The 17,647-nt window shown below is 41.0% G+C and overlaps 1 long non-coding RNA gene across 8 annotated transcripts in view; it reads left to right on the top strand.

Annotated features, from left to right (window-relative positions):
• The window catches only part of LOC147584635 (uncharacterized), an 89,983-nt gene extending 79,727 nt beyond the window's left edge, over positions 1 to 10,256 (top strand). For 7 of the 8 annotated variants that reach the window (XR_015251833.1, XR_015251823.1, XR_015251832.1 and 4 more), the window contains 3 exons: positions 831 to 915; positions 7,992 to 8,055; positions 9,025 to 10,256. This is a non-coding gene — a long non-coding RNA (uncharacterized LOC147584635). Of the gene's footprint in view, positions 1 to 830; positions 916 to 7,991; positions 8,056 to 8,555 lie in introns of all 8 variants that reach the window. The other variant, XR_015251811.1, reaches the window with a different exon arrangement.
• Positions 10,257 to 17,647: the final 7,391 nt, after the last annotated feature.

Raw genomic sequence — 17,647 nt, 5'->3', positions numbered from 1 at the left:
TTTCTTTCAGAGCAAAAGAAAGTGTCCCTCCGACAGCCTGTAGGGCCCCACACAGCCTGTGCCCTCTTTTCTCCCTGACCTTGACTCCATCACTCTCCCGCACCCCCATCTTGCCCGGCCACAACAGCCTCCTTGCTGTTTCCACCCCTGGCCCTTTGCACCGGCTGCTTCATCTACTTGTGGTGTTTTTTCCCCACATACCCATGTGGCTCCCCCTTCAACTCCCTTAAAATCTTTCCCCACCTGAGAAAAGTTTACTTTGAAACTTAAGGTTTCAACTTTTAGAATTCCCCCAAACTTACGGTTCTTGTCCTACGCTATTTTCCCCCTCCACAGCTCTAACGCGTTTTATGTGCTTTCTACATTGTCTTGTTTGTTCTTAGTCCTCACTAGAATGTGAGTTCTACAAAGGCCACAGTGTTTTGCTGTTGTTCCGTTTGGAACAGTTGTACTGCCTGGAACAGTGCTTGGGTCAACAAATAACACTGAATGATGAACAATGGACTTTCTGCTTAAAGTTTAACGGTGGGGCAGATTTCCACTTGGGTGTGAAATGGGAGATTCAACAGTCTGGGCGAGTGGGAATAGTCTCTGGCAAGCTTGCCCACGGAGACGATTGGTGTGGGCCCTGAGCCCTGGACACCTGCCTCATTCTTAACTTATCTGCAGGGTGGCTCTCTCTCTCTGGGCTTTCCCCGTCAGTGGGTGGCAAATGCTCCCCAGCCCTGCACTTAAAGTGCTTAGAACAAAGGCTCCCAGCTGTTTTTCTGCCCACATGCCTCATATCTTGGCCTCCAGAAATAATTAGAATTTCTCTTTTTTGTTTCCAGATTGCGTACCCGTCGGAGAATTTCTGGTTGCTCTCTTGGATCAGCAGTCCTACCCTCCCTTCAACTAACCGAGAGGGGACATCAGGTAGGGGAAGGAGAAGGTTATCAGACAGTCCCAGGCCACCCCAACGGCCATGTGCACGAGGCCAGTATAGGGAAGGAAAACCACCTTCTTCTTAGGAACCACATGGTCACCCAGGACATGTCTTCCTGATTCTTCCCTCCGTCTCCATCTCCTTTCCCTGCTTTCCTGATGCCTCCTACACTGTTTGGTTTTGGTTAGCATAATGAAGAAACTCAGGCAGCACTGGTCCATTGATTCTAAGGCACAGGAAATGCACTGGTGGAGGGCCGACCCGGAACTGCCTTTCTCTCTCCGACATGGTGTAGGTCTCCTCGTATTGTGTGGCCGAGGCCATAGCATCCGCCTTGGCTGTCCCTGAACCATTTTCATTCTGTCTCTTACATGGCGTGTTGGTCCTGCAGACCGTTCCCTGCCCAAGCTGGCTAGGAGCCTCAGCCTGGTCCTCAGCCTTCCCGATCAAAGTTGGGGGTGGGGGTGGGGGGCGGCAAGCAGCAGTCAAGTTCCCATAAGACCTGCCTTGCTAAGAAAAGGGTTGGTTCGTTCTGGTCCATGCCCTGCTGGCATGAAAGGAATCGCAGGGACTGAAGTAATGATATTCGATTGCGCCTTGTCCAAGGCAGCCTGAAGAAATCATTTCCAAGGGCGTCCTGGGGGCTCAGGCGGTTAAGCGTCCGATTCTGTGTTTTCCTCTCTCTCTGCCCCTCCCCCGCCTGTGCTCTGTCTGTCTGTCTGTCTCTCTCCCAAGAATAGATAAACATTAAAAAAAATTTTGAAAAAGGAATCATTTACAACCACCTGATACTTCCCTCCTTTTAAAAATTAAGCTGGTGGATGAGGAGCATAGTTAGGCTTTACTGAAGCCTGGCTTCCTGCCACTTTTTTGTTTTCTTGTTTTTTTTCTTTTGCCCTCAGACTTGGAAACTCACACGATTATGTAAATGTGTTTGTTGTAAGTCTTGGGTGTCTCCTCTGGGGGGACCATGCAACCATGCAGGTTTGGATAAAGTTCCATCCAGGTCATTTTTTGAGCTCTTGTTCAGGTTGGACATTATGTTCTCGCCAGAGGGTATTTCAGCTGGATGTTCCGCTACATTCCTAGGAAATGGGCTCAGATGTGGAGTTGCCCGTGGGTCAGAGAGGCAGTTCCATATGGGGGTGCTAGCAGTGCTGGTGATGAACTGAGAGGGGAACAAAGGCATTCTGACACTCTTTTTGGATTATACAAGCCACCTACCAAGTTGACTCCGTGGGCTGACTTTTTGAACACTAGATGGCGCCATGCATGCTGGTGAGCGAAAAGCACCATTAGGTGCCAAACAAGGTCCACCAGCAAAACTGAAGGATGAAACAAGTGCAAAGGTTAATACACGGTGCCCCGGGTGCGTGTGGAACTGAACTGTTTTATCTGGAGGCCCATGGAGTCAGTGGATGGGGCCTCCCTCAAGAAGGGCTGTAGCCAAGGGGCTGGATGAGAGATTCCTGGCAGAAATAGCAGAGCTTAGACCAGACCCAGGAGCCTCTGGCAGAGTTGAGTGGTCTGTGCCTGGGGAGGAGAGAAGAATCCCAGGACCAGGTTCAGCTTCCAGAAAACACCAGGAACCAGCTCTCTCTTCCTCTCCTTCTGGATGGAGGGGAAATGAAAAACAACAACAAATTGAATACCACCTCTGTGTTTCATAGTCAAGTTGTAGCTGTTAAAATATTTTTTTTTGTTGGTTGCTTTCACCGGAAAGGGCCCACACCAATCACATGCTCTGGGTGTTATCAAATAATCCTTCCTGCTACATCCCTAGGTGGGGCTCCGTGTTATGTATGTAATTTAGTTAAGGTGACATACGCAAGTTTTCTTTCTTCATATGCTTGAAGTTTGTGTTTAGTGATTTGAGTGTCTGTTCTAGTATAATATCAGCAATTTAAAACTTCGAGAATGAATTTATTTTGTAGGGTTCTAGGAGGAACCTAGATTTCATACTGGAGGAAAGTCACATACCCCTTCCCTCCTCTGATCTAGGACTTGATCTATAACTTATTTTGACCTGTAACTTATTTACCAAGCAATCTCCGCGAAATGCAATGGGGAAAAACAAGGCAACCTTCTGCAAGCCTATTACGCTCTCTGTCAGTCTGAGTGTCTGCAGGTTTGTCACCGCGGTCCCTGAGCTCTGGCTTCTGATGAGGTTTCCTGGGGATGTCCCACATGCCAAGCAGACAGTCGTCCCCACTGAAGCTCCACCAGTTCCTGGGATTTCCTGTTATATTTGTTTCAAAAACGTTTAAACATAAGTTTGCAAATTGTTTCTATGTCACACTCAGTCTTCACAATATTCCTGGGAGTTCACAATTATTTCCATTTCATAGACATGGGGTCGCAGACTTTAGCAAATGTTCCCCAGGCCCCAGGCAGTGTTTCTCCAAAGCTCTTGGAGAGCTCAGAATCACTGAACCACTCAGAAGTAAGGCAAGACGCCTCTGAGAAGTTATTTAAAAAGTTCACATGCTAACTTTTATGCAGACTCCTCATAAGGGACCCCCCTGCCACTGTCACTGGTTTATTACTAGGGTGATGGCTATGATTACCAGATTTCTAGCCATCCACTCAGCAATGTTCAACAAACGTTTATTGAATCAGGAGTCAAATACAAGTCTGCTTCAACCCAGAGCGAGGCGGGGAGGGTGTAGGCAGAACAGGACAGAGTGTGCCTGCCTTCATGGAGCTTCTAGCATAATGGGGAAGACAGAGTGTAAATGAAAGATTATAAATTTATTGTCAGTTTTGAGGCACACCAGGCCCCATGCAGATAAGTAGAATTGGGTCCAGTGGGAAGGACAGAGCTACTCAAAGCTGATCTGCTGGGCAATGTTGGCCCAACAGCAAAGACGGGAACAGAAGAGTTACGGAAAACAGACCCAGAGGCCATAGTTTTAGCTTTTTTGTGTGATGATAGCAACAGCTCTGTGAAGTCCCTACTATGCCCTTATTATTATTTACTGCTTCCAGCCAGCCAAAGAGAAAATAGTAACCATTAACACGTGTTGGCAGATGAGAAAGCTGAGTTCCATTGGTCAAGCAACACCTCCCTGAGGTTCAAGGTCAACGAGGGCAGTGGTGCCCTGAGGGTGTTGCCATGACTCCCCACAGCAGTTAATGCTGATGGAGCAGTGTGGAGAAATCACAGTCCCTTTTACTGCAGATCTGGTTTCTACTGCTTGTTAGGCCCCAGTTGGATCCCTACGCTCCCTTTCTTTTCCTGCTGGAGGCCTGAGTGATTCTTACCAGTTCCTTTCCTCTGTGAAAGCTCATAGCCTCCCCGTTAGCCTTGTCAGCACCCCAGCTGGCCCTCAGCAACTCGCTCCCCTAAGACGAGGGTAGGGCACTTGTGTTCTAATCTAGAGTGCTGAGCACCGTGGGGATGCGGGCAGGGAGGGACTCACACACCCTGGGCAGGACCAAGCTTAGGAAGCCTTTAGTGGTTGGGATACTGACTAATGGTCATGACCACGCAGTGAAGACAGTTTCCATTGGAGGCTACATCTCACTGTCTTTTATTCTTTTATGTCTCAGTTTGTGGGCCGGTGTTATAACGGGGTCGTAACAGGAGAGGCCAACGGATAGCCGCTTGATGCTTACTTCTCTCTTGCGAACACTTGCAAGTTTTAAAACTTTTCAAGGTCTTTGCTTCATAACTGGTGTAGGCTACATCGGGTGGTTTCAACCGTTTGTTTTCCTAATTTAAAAATGGGACTAGACCATTTTAAACATTTTTATTGCACCCATTACTATCAAAGAATAATCAGCAATGCTTAGAATTCTAAAAAATATTTAATCTCACTGGGAGAGGTCATACATAAATGTGTTGACATGGCCTTGTATGGACTCCATGTCAAAATAAATTCCTCAGGCTTCATGCCCATCTTTATAATTTTAAATAAGATTTTCAAATACCTTCGCCAGGGCATGAAGTTTTTAACATTTAAGGGAGAAAACTGTTATCTCCATAAATGTTATTTTGATTTACCAGGCATCTCAGAAGCAAATCCAGGCAAAATTTATCCCAGGTTTATCATTAGTTTATTATTTATTGAATGCCTCATATATGCTAGGCACTGGGGAGATCCAGAAGTGACTCAAATAGGCAGGACTCCTGGTTTCATTAAATCCATATTCTAGTGGAGGGAGATAGATAACAATATAAAAAAGAAATAAACGATTAATTTCTGATAGTGAAAAGTGAACTGAAGACAAAAGGATAATGTGATAGAGACCCAACTTAAGGCTGGCGGTGGTGGGGGGTGGGGAGAGTCTAGACTAGAGAAGGCTGTTAACAGTGGTGGGCTTTCAGTAGACATCTGAATGAAGAGAAGCCAGCCAGGGAGAGGGCTTCCAGGGAGAGGTGCTATAAATGCAAAGTCCTTGAAGCTGGGACTGGCTTTGTGATTTCAAGGAACAGAAGGGCTCATGTGTCTCAGGTGATGCACAGTGAGTAGAGAGAATTCTGGAAAAGATGAAATAGAGGAGGAGGCAGGGCCAGAGACAAGGTCCTGATAGGAGCTTTACTCTATGTGAATTGGGAAGCCATTGGGGAGTTTTATTCGGGAAGCTGACATAATTTGACAAAGGTTAAGAAGATCACTCTTTTTACAGGGAAGTCAAAATGCAAGCAGAGATGTCGTCAGGTGGTTAGGAAAGTCTAGGCAGGGTAGGAGGGTTGTTGGGCTAGGGAGGAGGCAGTGGAGGTGGGGAGAAGTGGGTGAAGTCCAGGTGCATTTCAGAAGTTAGAGCTAATGATATTTGCTGGTGGGTTGCATGTAAGGAGTGAAGGGAGGCGGGGGAAGCATCGAGGAAGATTTCCTGGTTTTTGACTCAAATAACTGTGTGTGAGGCTGGCTGGAGGTGGTGTTTACTGAAATGGGAAACTGCAAGAGAGGATTTGGGGTACAGATCACACTCTATTTTGCAGTGCAGAGTATGGGATTCATCAACACATTTGGTGGAGATCATGGGAAGAGGAGGAAAGGAAAGATGAACAAAGGAAAGCTGGGAGGGCCAGGTGGTCAGGTGAGTGGGGAACTAGTGTGATAAAAACCAACAGAAGAAAGTGCTCCAAGAAGGGACAAGGTGACCCACTGTATCATGGAAAAGGTAGAATACACGATGGTTGAAGACAGACCACTGGATCTCCCAACACGGGGTTCGCTGGTGATCTTCATTTGGTCAGTTTATGGACAGAACAGAAATCCAACTGGAGCTCTTTTACAGCATTGGAAATCTGATTGGAATTCTAACGCAAAGTTGGAACTTGGCATGCAGCATCAGTTGTGGAGCAAATGGGAGTAAGAGAGCAGAGACGGTCCTCACTCAATTGAAGTTATTCTGCGGGGGGAGCATAGACCTTGGCTGGTCAAGGTATTTGTGCATTAGCTGTAAAGTGGGAGATGTATAGTATATCTGTATTTTAAAAAGAAAGTTCTAGCAGTGAGGGAGAATTAAGGATGCAGAAGAAAGGGAAGATGAGATAATTTCTCATAAGAGCCAAAGTCTTTGCGAGGTGAATAAGTGAGGATAGGATGCTGCACATTGAAGGTGGGGTAGATTTTGATACAGTCTGAGACACTTGATCCAGGCCATAAAGAGAGAGAAGGCAAAGAATAGGCAGAGATAAGAAAAGGTTAGTAAACTTGGTGGTGGTAAGATAAGGGAAGCCCCTTCATGGCTTTTATTTTCTCACTATAAGATGATAAAAGACAGATCTTAAGATAGAAATACTTGTAGACAAGTTTTAGGGGAAAACTCCATTAAAAAAATGTAAAGGGGTACGGGCAGCAGGTTGGTTGCTTAAAGTGGTAAACCGTCAAGTTATCTAGGATGATCCACATCCCTGGGGTTCTACATGACTGAGGTCCAAAGCAGAGGTGTCTTGTTAGACATCAGCACCTACTGGTGAAGTCTGGACACTGCAGTTCAGAACTTCCTCCTTCAAACTCCATCTCAATGCCCCCTATTGAGATCCAGCCATCTTTCCTGCCTTAACTTTTCTGGAAAGTTCTGGAAATTTTTAGTATCAAGAAGGCAGCTAGGTGGAAACTCTGAGTATGAGAAAGACGTCAAAGGAAAAGTGATGAAAGAAACTCACTTTTTAGCTGATTTCTTAGAAAAATGTATTCTCTGAGAATAAAGTTCTTATTTTACAATTAAAGTCTGTAAGGTAGAACTTTTCAGAACTGTGGGTAAATGCAAGAAGGCTTGACCCATTAATTGTCCTTCCTATGTTTTCAATTTCTGCTCAGCTGGCCTTTATTCTTCCACATACCAATATTTTCAGTCCTTCCACCTTCCACAGGAAATCTCTTACTACTTGCTGAAGTTTGACTTGCAGTCTTGTTTTCCTTAGGTAGCCTGTAGATACTTATGTTCTCGAGTGCTTGTTGTTTGGCATTTTTCTTTCCACACGGTGTACTTTTTTCTGGACAATTTGATTCACACCAAGCGTTTCAGCAATTACTTACACCCTCTGATGACCGAGCTAACTGTGGTTAGATGCCTCTTCCCAACTGGAGATGGGGCACGAGTGGCTCATGGGCATCTCCTGTGAGTACCCCATCTTCAATTTAATCCAAAGAAAACTGGATTTGTCATCCTCCCCACTTTCAAAACCTGTGCTACTTGTGGCCTGAAGGTTGCTGAGTGCAATATTCTTTACAGTTGCCCAAGCAGGAAACAAAGGAATTATGATCTCTGTCCCTTACCTGTGACATATATTTGGTCCTCGGTATCTCTCAACTACACCCCCACCTTTCCTTCTCTTCTTTGGCTTTTGTTGGTTCTATATCCAGAGACCCCGCTTACATCCCTTTCTCCATTACTTACTTCTCTAATCCCATTTCTTGTTTTTCCTCTACAAGGCCAAGCTGTAGCTTAACCGAACCACTTAGCTGTCTCTGAATAGGTTAAACTCTCATATGTTAGTCTATGTCTAATTAATTCATCGAGCAGTGACTCCATCCATTAGTTAACTCATCCACCTTTTCCATTTATGTTATTTTACATTTTATTCATTTATTTATTTATTTATTTTTAGCACCCAGGTTCTGTTCTAAGGCACAGGAGAGAGGGACCCAGGAGAACTCTCACTTTACATGAAGGTACAACTCAGGATAGTATTCTCGGTGATGCCTCTGAGGCTGAGTTGGGTGTCCCTCTTCTGTTCATTCACTTCACTATTACAGATTATTGTCACACTACTCAGCACAGTAGCTTATTGTTGATTTGCTTGTCTGAGAAATGTAGGAGTTGAGATTCAGAGGCCTGGTCTTCATCTCTCTGTCCCAGCCAGACACATGGTTGTGGCTCAGTAATAGATACTGAATTTGTGAGGACAAGAATGAAAGAAGGGATATTTGAACAATCTCCGTACCCCCCCCTTTAGTGGTTCAAAAAGTACAGAGTTTTTAATGACCCATTTATATAGGTTTCCAGATAGCTTGCTATAAAAGCACTGCTATTTGCTCAAGGGCTCGGGGGGGGGGGGGGCAGATTAGACGGTCTGTTAAAAGTTCCCCTCATTCCCTCCTGGTAATATATCCATGGATATGGAGGGTTATCCAAGGTGATGAGGCTGACAAAAGATCTAATGCAATCCTAGGCTGCATTAATAGAGAGAAGAATGGTATCCAGTTCACAGAGGATAATAAGCTCCCTGCACTCAGCACTACCAGACCCACACCGGGCGAATTGCTATTAATTCTGGGTGTCTTATTGAAGACAGAGAGCATCTCTCTGACATCTATGTGGAGAGGTCAGTGGGTAATGAACCCTATCCTACATAAGCAATGGTTGAAGGAGCTCTGGTTGTTCAGTGGGAAAAAGAGACATCAGCACAGAAACAAGCCTTCATGTATTTGAGGTCTGTTATATTGAAGAGGAATTAAACTTATTCCATTAAGCTTTCAGAACTAAGCTTTTGGGGAAGAAATTACACACAGAGTAAATTTCAGCTAATTATTTGAAAGAACGTTTTAACAGTTGGAAGGGTTACCTTTTATATAACTGAATTTCTCAATGCTAGTGGCATGCAGGAAGAATGATTACTATTTGGTCGATAACCTCTTCAGGTTCTTTCAGATCTAAGAGTCTACTATTTCAAGATGGCGACCGTATTTTCCTCATCTCCAAATAGGATTCAAAAAGAAATGGGATTTAAGTAATTAAGACAATTAAGGTAGCAAGGAAAAAGTAATTCCTGAAAAACAATGATATTCATGAGTTGGTCCATCAGAAGCTTTAGGAATTCTCAGTTGTGGATTAACTTGAAAAAGAGTTTGGATAGTTGCTTATTACAATAATTCTGCTACTTCTGTTCAAAATCAAGAGGAAGTAAATAGTCGGGCTCATACTACCTCCAACTCACGGTTTAATCTGATCTCTATCATGTCTTTCCCCATAGCAAGGCTGTTATTTTTAAGCACAGGGACATTTTAAATAAGACAATAACAATAAGAATAAATGGAAAAGAAATGGCAGAGGGGAGATCAGTGGTTTATCAATTCATAAACTGTATTGCTAATTAATATGTTAAGGAACGTCATTGTAGCATTTCACAGAATCCCAGAGTGCTTTGTTTTTAAATAATTATGCTTGGTTTTAAAAATTCAGGTATTTATTCACGTTGTATCTTAACTCTTTATTGTCAAACATTTAAGTATTTTTAAATGCCTGAAGATTTTTTCTTTCAACTGATTTCTGTCATGTGTGTGGCATTTATGCAGACAATTTTACCTTAACAGATCAGCCCATTTATCATTTATTTCGGTCTTGAGATGTGAAATTCTAATCGCTACAGTTTTTACAATTTATACTACCTATGCTTACTGCGCACATGTAAATTCCATTATCATTAATAAGAGTTACATGATGGAAGTATTTACTCATTAGTAGCTAATACACTTCTCAAGGTTATCCTAAGGTGCAGGAGTTTAATGAGTACCTAATGAGAACTCTAGTATCACTGATGAAGAATATCTATCATATTTGTGATAAGTATATCACAATCTAACACTGGGAAGCTAGTAAAAAAATTAAGTCCCAAATACCTTCTGTTGTTATTAATCAACTATGTGAAAGGCACTTTGTGTTGACAAAGCTATGACCTTTATTTTAGTCCGTTAGTAACTTGAAATCTGCTAATCTCCTAAGTAACTCTTATTACTTAGGAGTAAACCTAACAATTTCCATTTTTCTGCAATATATGACACTTTTGTGATAACTCATATACCACTGGAGACAATTGTGGTTTTGTTTTAAAATGGAACTCTCACATACTAAAAAACTGCCTGGTTAAAATTGAGTTGAAGTGTTTGCTCTTGCCTTGCGTCACAATCTGAAATGAAAAATCAATAATCAGTGAATATGGTGTGAGTGAAGTCAGTCTGGATAACTCAGAACAACCTCATCATCTCTCGTGGGTTCTTAGCTGTACATCATAAGGGCAAAGCATTTCTAGTTGTGGAAGAGATTCTGAAAACCCCAACTAATGGTTTGATTTGAACCGTTTAATATGCTTTATTTGCTAGGTTTTAGAAAAACCGGATAAAATATTAAGCAAAATTGTTTAAGCAGACTTCTCAGCAACTTTATACATTTTTAGTTAAATAAAATTTTTGACATTTCCATTCTTCTTGACTTTGTACTACAAGCAATGCTTCCTGTGGTGACTGTGGGTTTTTTTGTTTTTTTGTTTTTTGTTTTTTTCTTTTCTTTTCTTTCTTTCTTTATTTTTTTAAAAGCATTTACTGGAAAATTTCTTGGCCATAGAATTGATAGGCTAGTGATTGTCCTCCTACATTATGAAATGGTGGTTGTAATGATCAGATGAGGTGATGTAATAAAAAGCCATAAAAGGCTTTGTAAGTATATAATCTGTTTTTGTTGGATATCAGTGAAAATAATTTATAAAATCTGGAGCTTTTGAATAAAAGTAGGTTGTGACAGATGTATAGAACGATCAGTTTCCAGGAAAAAGCCTTCTCGGTCTGGCTCTCTGTCTCTCCATGTTTCTGCTTCTCTCCCCATCTCTGTCTCTTTCTCTCTCTCTCTCTCTGACATATATAACACATATACATATTATTGTTGGTTGTACTTTTTATGTATACTTCTTGTAGGAAGACCTAAATCCCACGTGGGCTGAACTCTTGGTTAGAAAAAAATATATACTGTCATTCAGATTGATACATAGATTTCTTAACCCATAGTGATTAAGAGAAGCATATGGAATATTATAACAGGTGCCCCAGGAGATAGAATCTGGGAAATCAAACTAAAAGTGCATACCATTTTTATCATTTTAAAAATGAATACCAATATTGTAAGAATTAATTAGCTTTGCCATATCCTTTCTAGAGTCAAAGCAGAAGAATGAATCAAGGGGAGAATTTTTTTGGTACAACATTCAGAGTGGGAAAAAAGGGAAAATCCAGAATAAGTGACAACATCCAAGTAAAAAGCAATTATCAAGAGATTCTGGGCACATGTCGTAATTTTATTTATGAAGATTTCTCAAGTGTCATGCAAATGAGTGAGTGCTAGACTGAATCATGGAATCCCAGTGATAATCACTAAATTTGTAATCATCATTTCTTCTTGGGAAATACATTTTACTTCCTTCATAATGAAAGACTTTTGGTACATCCATTACAGAGGCAAAGCATGAGGGTACTTTGACCCCATTTTTTTCCTTGTCTTGTATACTAGATCATTACCGCCTGTAATGAATTTGATATGCATTTCAAAACGTACAGGATTCAGTACATGTCTCAGGTTGACATGCGTATAAAACATTCGTATCTCTAACCTATTTTAATAACTCTTTAATTTAATGGATGAATAAACCTTGTCTTGGTAAAGCTAAATGTGTTGGAAAAATAAAGTTACTGCTTAGCCTCCTATCAATATCACTTAAGAACCACTTAAAAATACTGTTATGTGTATAATTTACATATCAAAAGCATACAAAGCATAATTATATGGCCCTATAAATGTTCACAAAGCATACCCACTACCTACATGGGGAAATGGCAGCCCTCATGGGAATACATAGAGGTGGTGATGCCTTACCTGTGACTTTACACTAAGGGTAGTTCCAATTTTCCCTCCATTCACCGTGATTCCTTTTTAGATCAAAGGATAATCAGATTTATTGAAAAATCTGATCCAGAAAAGTCCATAGCTGAAGAAATGCAAGAGTTAACAGTGAAACTTTTCCAGTCAATGACTTTTATAGCTGATAACGTTTTCTGTACGTCTGCTTGGTCATTTGCACTATCTTTAATAGTTCTGAACGTTTGGCATTTTGCCTTCAAAATGTTACGGAAATCATATCCAGATTTTTGAAAGCAAATCTGTTAGGATCAGCATTTTTCTGAAAAAAGCCTCAAAGAAATGATTCAGTCCCAACTTTAAAAGTTAATGTGTTTTTTGGGGGGTGGGGACTTTCAAAACATTAATTTGTAGACCAGGTGCAATGGATATCTTGTGCTAAGTAAGAGGCGGAGGTCAACATTTCAACCTCTGTGACTTGGGGGATATTCCCATGTGTACAAAATTGTATGGTTCGAGCTGTTAAGAGCATTTATAAAGTGATAGGGCTAACCTAAAAGTCTCAGCTTTTCCAGAAATTTTTGGTTTCCTGTTGAACTCAGTAAAATGAGAAAATCATGACATTCATGGGGGATGAGTGGCACAAAAAAGAACCAGTGAAAATCACTATATCCTTTTCTTGATTCTTTGCAGTAATTTCTCTCTATCCCATAGCAACACTCTTGTAGGATCCTATTTAATTTAATGCATGAAAATCTTCGCTTTCATAAGCCACTGCCAGAGCTGCGCCTTTTCTGTCTAAAGACACAACAATCGACTGAAAAGTGGAAGACATGGTCACTTGGCTTTTTTGCCTTTGACTACTTTTCTTCTCTTGCTTATTGACTTAAAAAACAATAACCGGACTAAGTAATCCTTTAGGAAATCCGTCAGCGCCCAACACTTAGCCGATTTATCTTGGTCACGTATTTCGAAAGTCTCTTAAAAGCTCTGCAGCTGCACAAACACATACAATATAATAAAACAAAACATAAATAGAAACGGTAAACTGAAAACAAAAGTAGACAACTAAGATGAATTTGGAAGGAAAGTTAGTCCGGAAAAATTCATGTAGCACAGCTTGTTTACTAGTAAAGCTGCACTAAAAGCTCTGCATTTCCTTAAAAATAAAAATTACACAAGAAAATATTCTCTGTTACAAGGTTTTTCCTGTCTCTAATACCATCTGGCTAATGGCAGAGTTTACCTGCTAGTGAGGCCAGTTTACCTGCTAGTGAGGGCTCTAATATCTGTGGACAGCTTCTTGAACCTCTGTCTTAGCCAGGTGTTTTAAATGTATTTCTTCCATATTCAAAATAATTTTCCAAAAGAGATATTATCATTTCCTTTATGTAGATGAGAAAATGGAGCCTTAGAGAACTTTTGTAACGGACACAATGTCATAGAAGCAGTAGTAAGCTGAGCGCTGGAGAATTGAATCCACGTTTCTCTGAGGTCAAAGTACAGGTTTTGCCCTCGACAGAATTCCGCTTTTCAATCCACAACATTAAAACACAACAACATTTTAAGCTGAACTACAGTACAATGCGCTGGCATTAAATGCGTTCCTAATGTTGTGTAACCATCCCCACCATTCATCTCCATAAGTCTTTTCATCTTGTAAAACTGAAGCTCTGTAGCCATTAAACACTAACCTTCCACTGCACAACCCTACCCCAGCCCCTGACAGCTGCCACTCTCCTTTCTGGGTCTATGATTCTGACTTCTCTAAGTATCTCATGTGTTTCACACTTGCTGCTTTCAAGATTCCCCCCCCTCCCGCCACCACCCCCCACCTTTTTTCTAATCTTTGGCTTTTGAAAGTTTCATTATAATGTGTCTTAATGTGGATCTCTTTGAGTTCATCTTCCTTGGAATTTGTCGAGCTTTTTGCGTGTAAATATTTAAATGTTTTTCATCACATTTGGTAAGTTTTCAGGGATTACTTCTTCAAATATTTTCTATGCCCCTTTCCGTCTCTCCTCTGTCTGGGACTCCCAAAATGTGTAAGTAGATGTGTTTTCTGGTGCCCCACAGGCCCCTTATGCTCTGCGTACTTTTCTTCCGTCCCTTTTTTGCTGCTCAGACTTGACAATTTTCCTCTTATCTTCACATTTGCTGATTCTTTTTCTACTGGTGCAAATCTGCCTTTGAATCTGTCTAGTGAATTTTTCATTTTAGTTATTGGGCTTTTCGGGTCTAGAATGTCTTTTTTGGTTTCTTTTTAGGTTTGCTATCTTTATCGATATCTCTGTTTTGTTCATGTATTAGTTTCTTAACTTTTTGTACATCTTCCTTTAGCTCTTTGAGCATTTTCCAAGACAGTCGTTTTAAAAAATCTCTGTCTTGCAGTGCCTGGTGGCTCAGTTGGTTGAGTATCTGACTCTTGATTTCAGCTCAGGTCATGATCCCAGGGTGGTGGGATTGAGCCTAGTATCAGCCTCTGTGCTCAGTGTGGAGCCTGCTTGAGATTCTCTCTCTCTCTCTCTCTCTCTCAAAATAAATAAGTAAGTAAGTAAGTAAATAAATATCTTTGACTATTAGATTTGCTGTCAGGTCTTTTTCAATGACAGTTTCTGTTGATTAATTTATTTTCCTTTGAATGGTATGTACTCGAATCCAATAAAAATATAACTCTGGGAATCAGATTCTCCTTCTCCCCCCAGGGTTTTGTTGCTGTTTTTGCTTATTGTTTTTATTATTCTGATTTTTGTAGGCTGTCTTTGTGTCAAGGATCAGCCCGAAGTGTAAAATTAAGGTAATCTCAGGTCTTTTCTGAGCCAGTGACTTTCTCTGGGCATATGTAGTCACTTTTTAATTTTCCCCATATTTGTAGTGGTTTTTGAATGCCCTAGTCTTTAACGTCTGGCTCCCAAAAGAGGAAAAAGAGAAAAATAAAGGGAGGTGAAACAAAGGGCACTGACCTTTTAAATTCTCTGGAAGTCACTGCAGCCGGAAGGGGATGGTTTTACAGCAGTGGAGGGAGATACAAGAATAATAGCTGTCCTCTTTGCCCCTCTGTGATCAGAAGCAGCATTAGCAGTCAGAGGACAGATTTCTGATAGTTGGATATTTATCCCTTAAGAAATGGTAAGAGTCCTTTTTGCGACCCGCCCCCGGCTCCCACAAGCTGTATGGAAACAGCTGCAGGATCATAGCTGCCTGCCATAGGGGGAGGGTTAGAGAACAGGTAGAGCTGCTACTGTGCTAAGGCCTGGACTTGACCACAATTAATCAGTTTACCACCCAAGTCCTCCTCTGGAAGTTGCAAGCCTTCAATAGGCTCCAGCGTTCCAAAATAGTACAACATATAGATGTTGCAAGTGTTAAGTGTTGTCTAGGGGGGGAGACAGATTCCTGCTGCTTCCTATTCTGCCATCTTCCTGGAATCTTCCTCAATGCACAGCTTTTGTATCTTCAGCTGTGTGAAGATTGTGATCATTTTTATAAGTTGACATATTCAGGCTCGAGTGAGTATTCCCTGGAAGACTTCATTGCTTTGGTGTCAATATCTATGCCTAATATTAGGCAGCTGTGGATTTTTCTCCAACAACTTATCTGAGATCAAAAATCTAATAAATATATCGTCAGGAGGGATGGCAATATTCCAAATATTGCCCTGAGTGCCTAGTTGTGAAGGAGGGATTATACAGATATTTAATTTTTAGTCTTTAATCTTATAAGGCTGAAAAAGCTGGTTGAATAAGTCCTAAATGGAAAAATGTAACAATGAAATATTAAAATAACACTTAAATGCAAAAAATAAGAGAGCTATCAAGAACAGTATAAAATAATTTTTTTTTAAATCTTTTTAACATTTATTTATTTTTGAGACAGAGAGAGAGCATGAACAGGGGAGGGTCAGAGAAAGAGGGAGACACAGAATCCGAAACAGGCTCCAGGCTCTGAGCTGTCAGCACAGAGCCCGACGCGGGGCTTGAACCCACGGACCGTGAGATCATGACCTGAGCCGAAGTCGGACGCTTAACCGACTGAGCCACCCAGGCGCCCCAAGAACAGTATAAAATAAATTGACAAGTCAATAATACAGGCCATAATTGCTCGAGGATTCTGGAGGAGGGAGACATTTCCTTTTATATAGCTGATTGGGAAAGGCTTTATGAAGGTAATAGAATTTTAAAACTCCCATCTTCAAATAAGTGCTCAGATTCTTTCTTCCTTCTTTTATCTCTCTCTCTCCTTTCCTTCCTTCCTTCCTTCTTTCTTTCTTTCTTTCTTTCTTTCTTTCTTTCTTTCTTTCTTTCTTTCTTTCTTTCTTCTCTTTTCTTTTCTTCTTTCTTTTTCATTTCTATAAGCTCAACATAAAACTCCATGATGGATCTTGGACCTGAGGAAATGGTGTTCAGGTTATTGGGCCATGCACTCCAATGACCTTCTAGATTTCCAATAAATGAAACTAGGATGCATTGATTTGTGTGTGTGTGTGTGTGTGTGTGTGTGTGCCTTGAAAATTGCAAGTAATTGTTTTGAGGTCGACAGACACACACTAGAGAAAACCATTATATTTAGCAGTTGGCAGACATGAACAACTCTAAAAGATACCTCTTGGGAGGGAGAGAAATCATATTTTCCTCAAGGAATAGCTAAGGAAATTGAAGCACAGAAACAACCATCAGTTGCTTGTGTATTCCTTTTAAGGCTGAAGAAATCAGTTGGAAAATTTAGTTCCCAATCGAATGTGAGAGAGATCGGACTGCTTGTTAGGCATGTTGCCTTTATAAAACCCATTTCAGCCATTATTTGGTTGTCTTTTGGTATGATGTATTTCATATTTCTGTTATAATGAGAGTAGTACATTTTGATCCTTTTTTGCTTAATAAAATGAGCAGTTATTTCATAGATTAATTCCCATGCTGTTAACACCCCATAAATTAACGTATATTTAGGATGAGATCATCTTGCATGATTAGCTCTCGCCTTTTTTCCAAACCATGCTTGAACACCTTTATCAGACAGCAGTCTGAAAATTCACCTTTTTTCCATTTTTAAAGTTTCTGCTACTATAAGCTGGTAGCAGACTGAGGCCACCATGGATTTTTAAAAACATGTTAATTAGACATTTAAATGGTTTCTCAGACATTTTCCTTTCAAGTGGAGCTCTATGTGAGTAGTTTGATTATACTTTCTCATTTTTTTTGAGAGAGTTCCAGAATAAAGTAATGGAAGTCAGAAAGCCATGAGCTGGCCAGATAAATTCTATGGGATCTGAGAGGATGCTCTGGTGGGAGAAAATCGTCAGGAATGGAAGATTCATCTTAAATAGAAGTCTGAGGAGCTTAGGTATTCCTTTTAATGTTCTCAGAAGTATCAGGAATATCTAAAACTCAGGCAGCTAACAGAACTAAGTATAAATCCAAATTTATTTCTTCCCCTTCAGGCTAGACAAATCTTATCTATCTTTCAAGATTGTGGAAAGGTGTCCTATGATGCCTTCTAATGACACTTCTTATGACACTTTCTAATATGATTCCAGACCACGTTTGCATCAGACCAGCACCGTTGGCTCTTGCTTCCTATATCCTGCTTACACATCTCTCTCTAACGTCATTTCCACCTCTCTCTTTCACACTTCACTCGTGCCAC

This window comes from Puma concolor, chromosome A1 (assembly GCF_028749965.1).
Source record: "Puma concolor isolate L17-30 chromosome A1, mPumCon1.1.hap2, whole genome shotgun sequence".
Lineage (NCBI taxonomy): Eukaryota > Metazoa > Chordata > Mammalia > Carnivora > Felidae > Puma > Puma concolor.
This window is presented reverse-complemented; position numbering and strand designations above follow the sequence as displayed.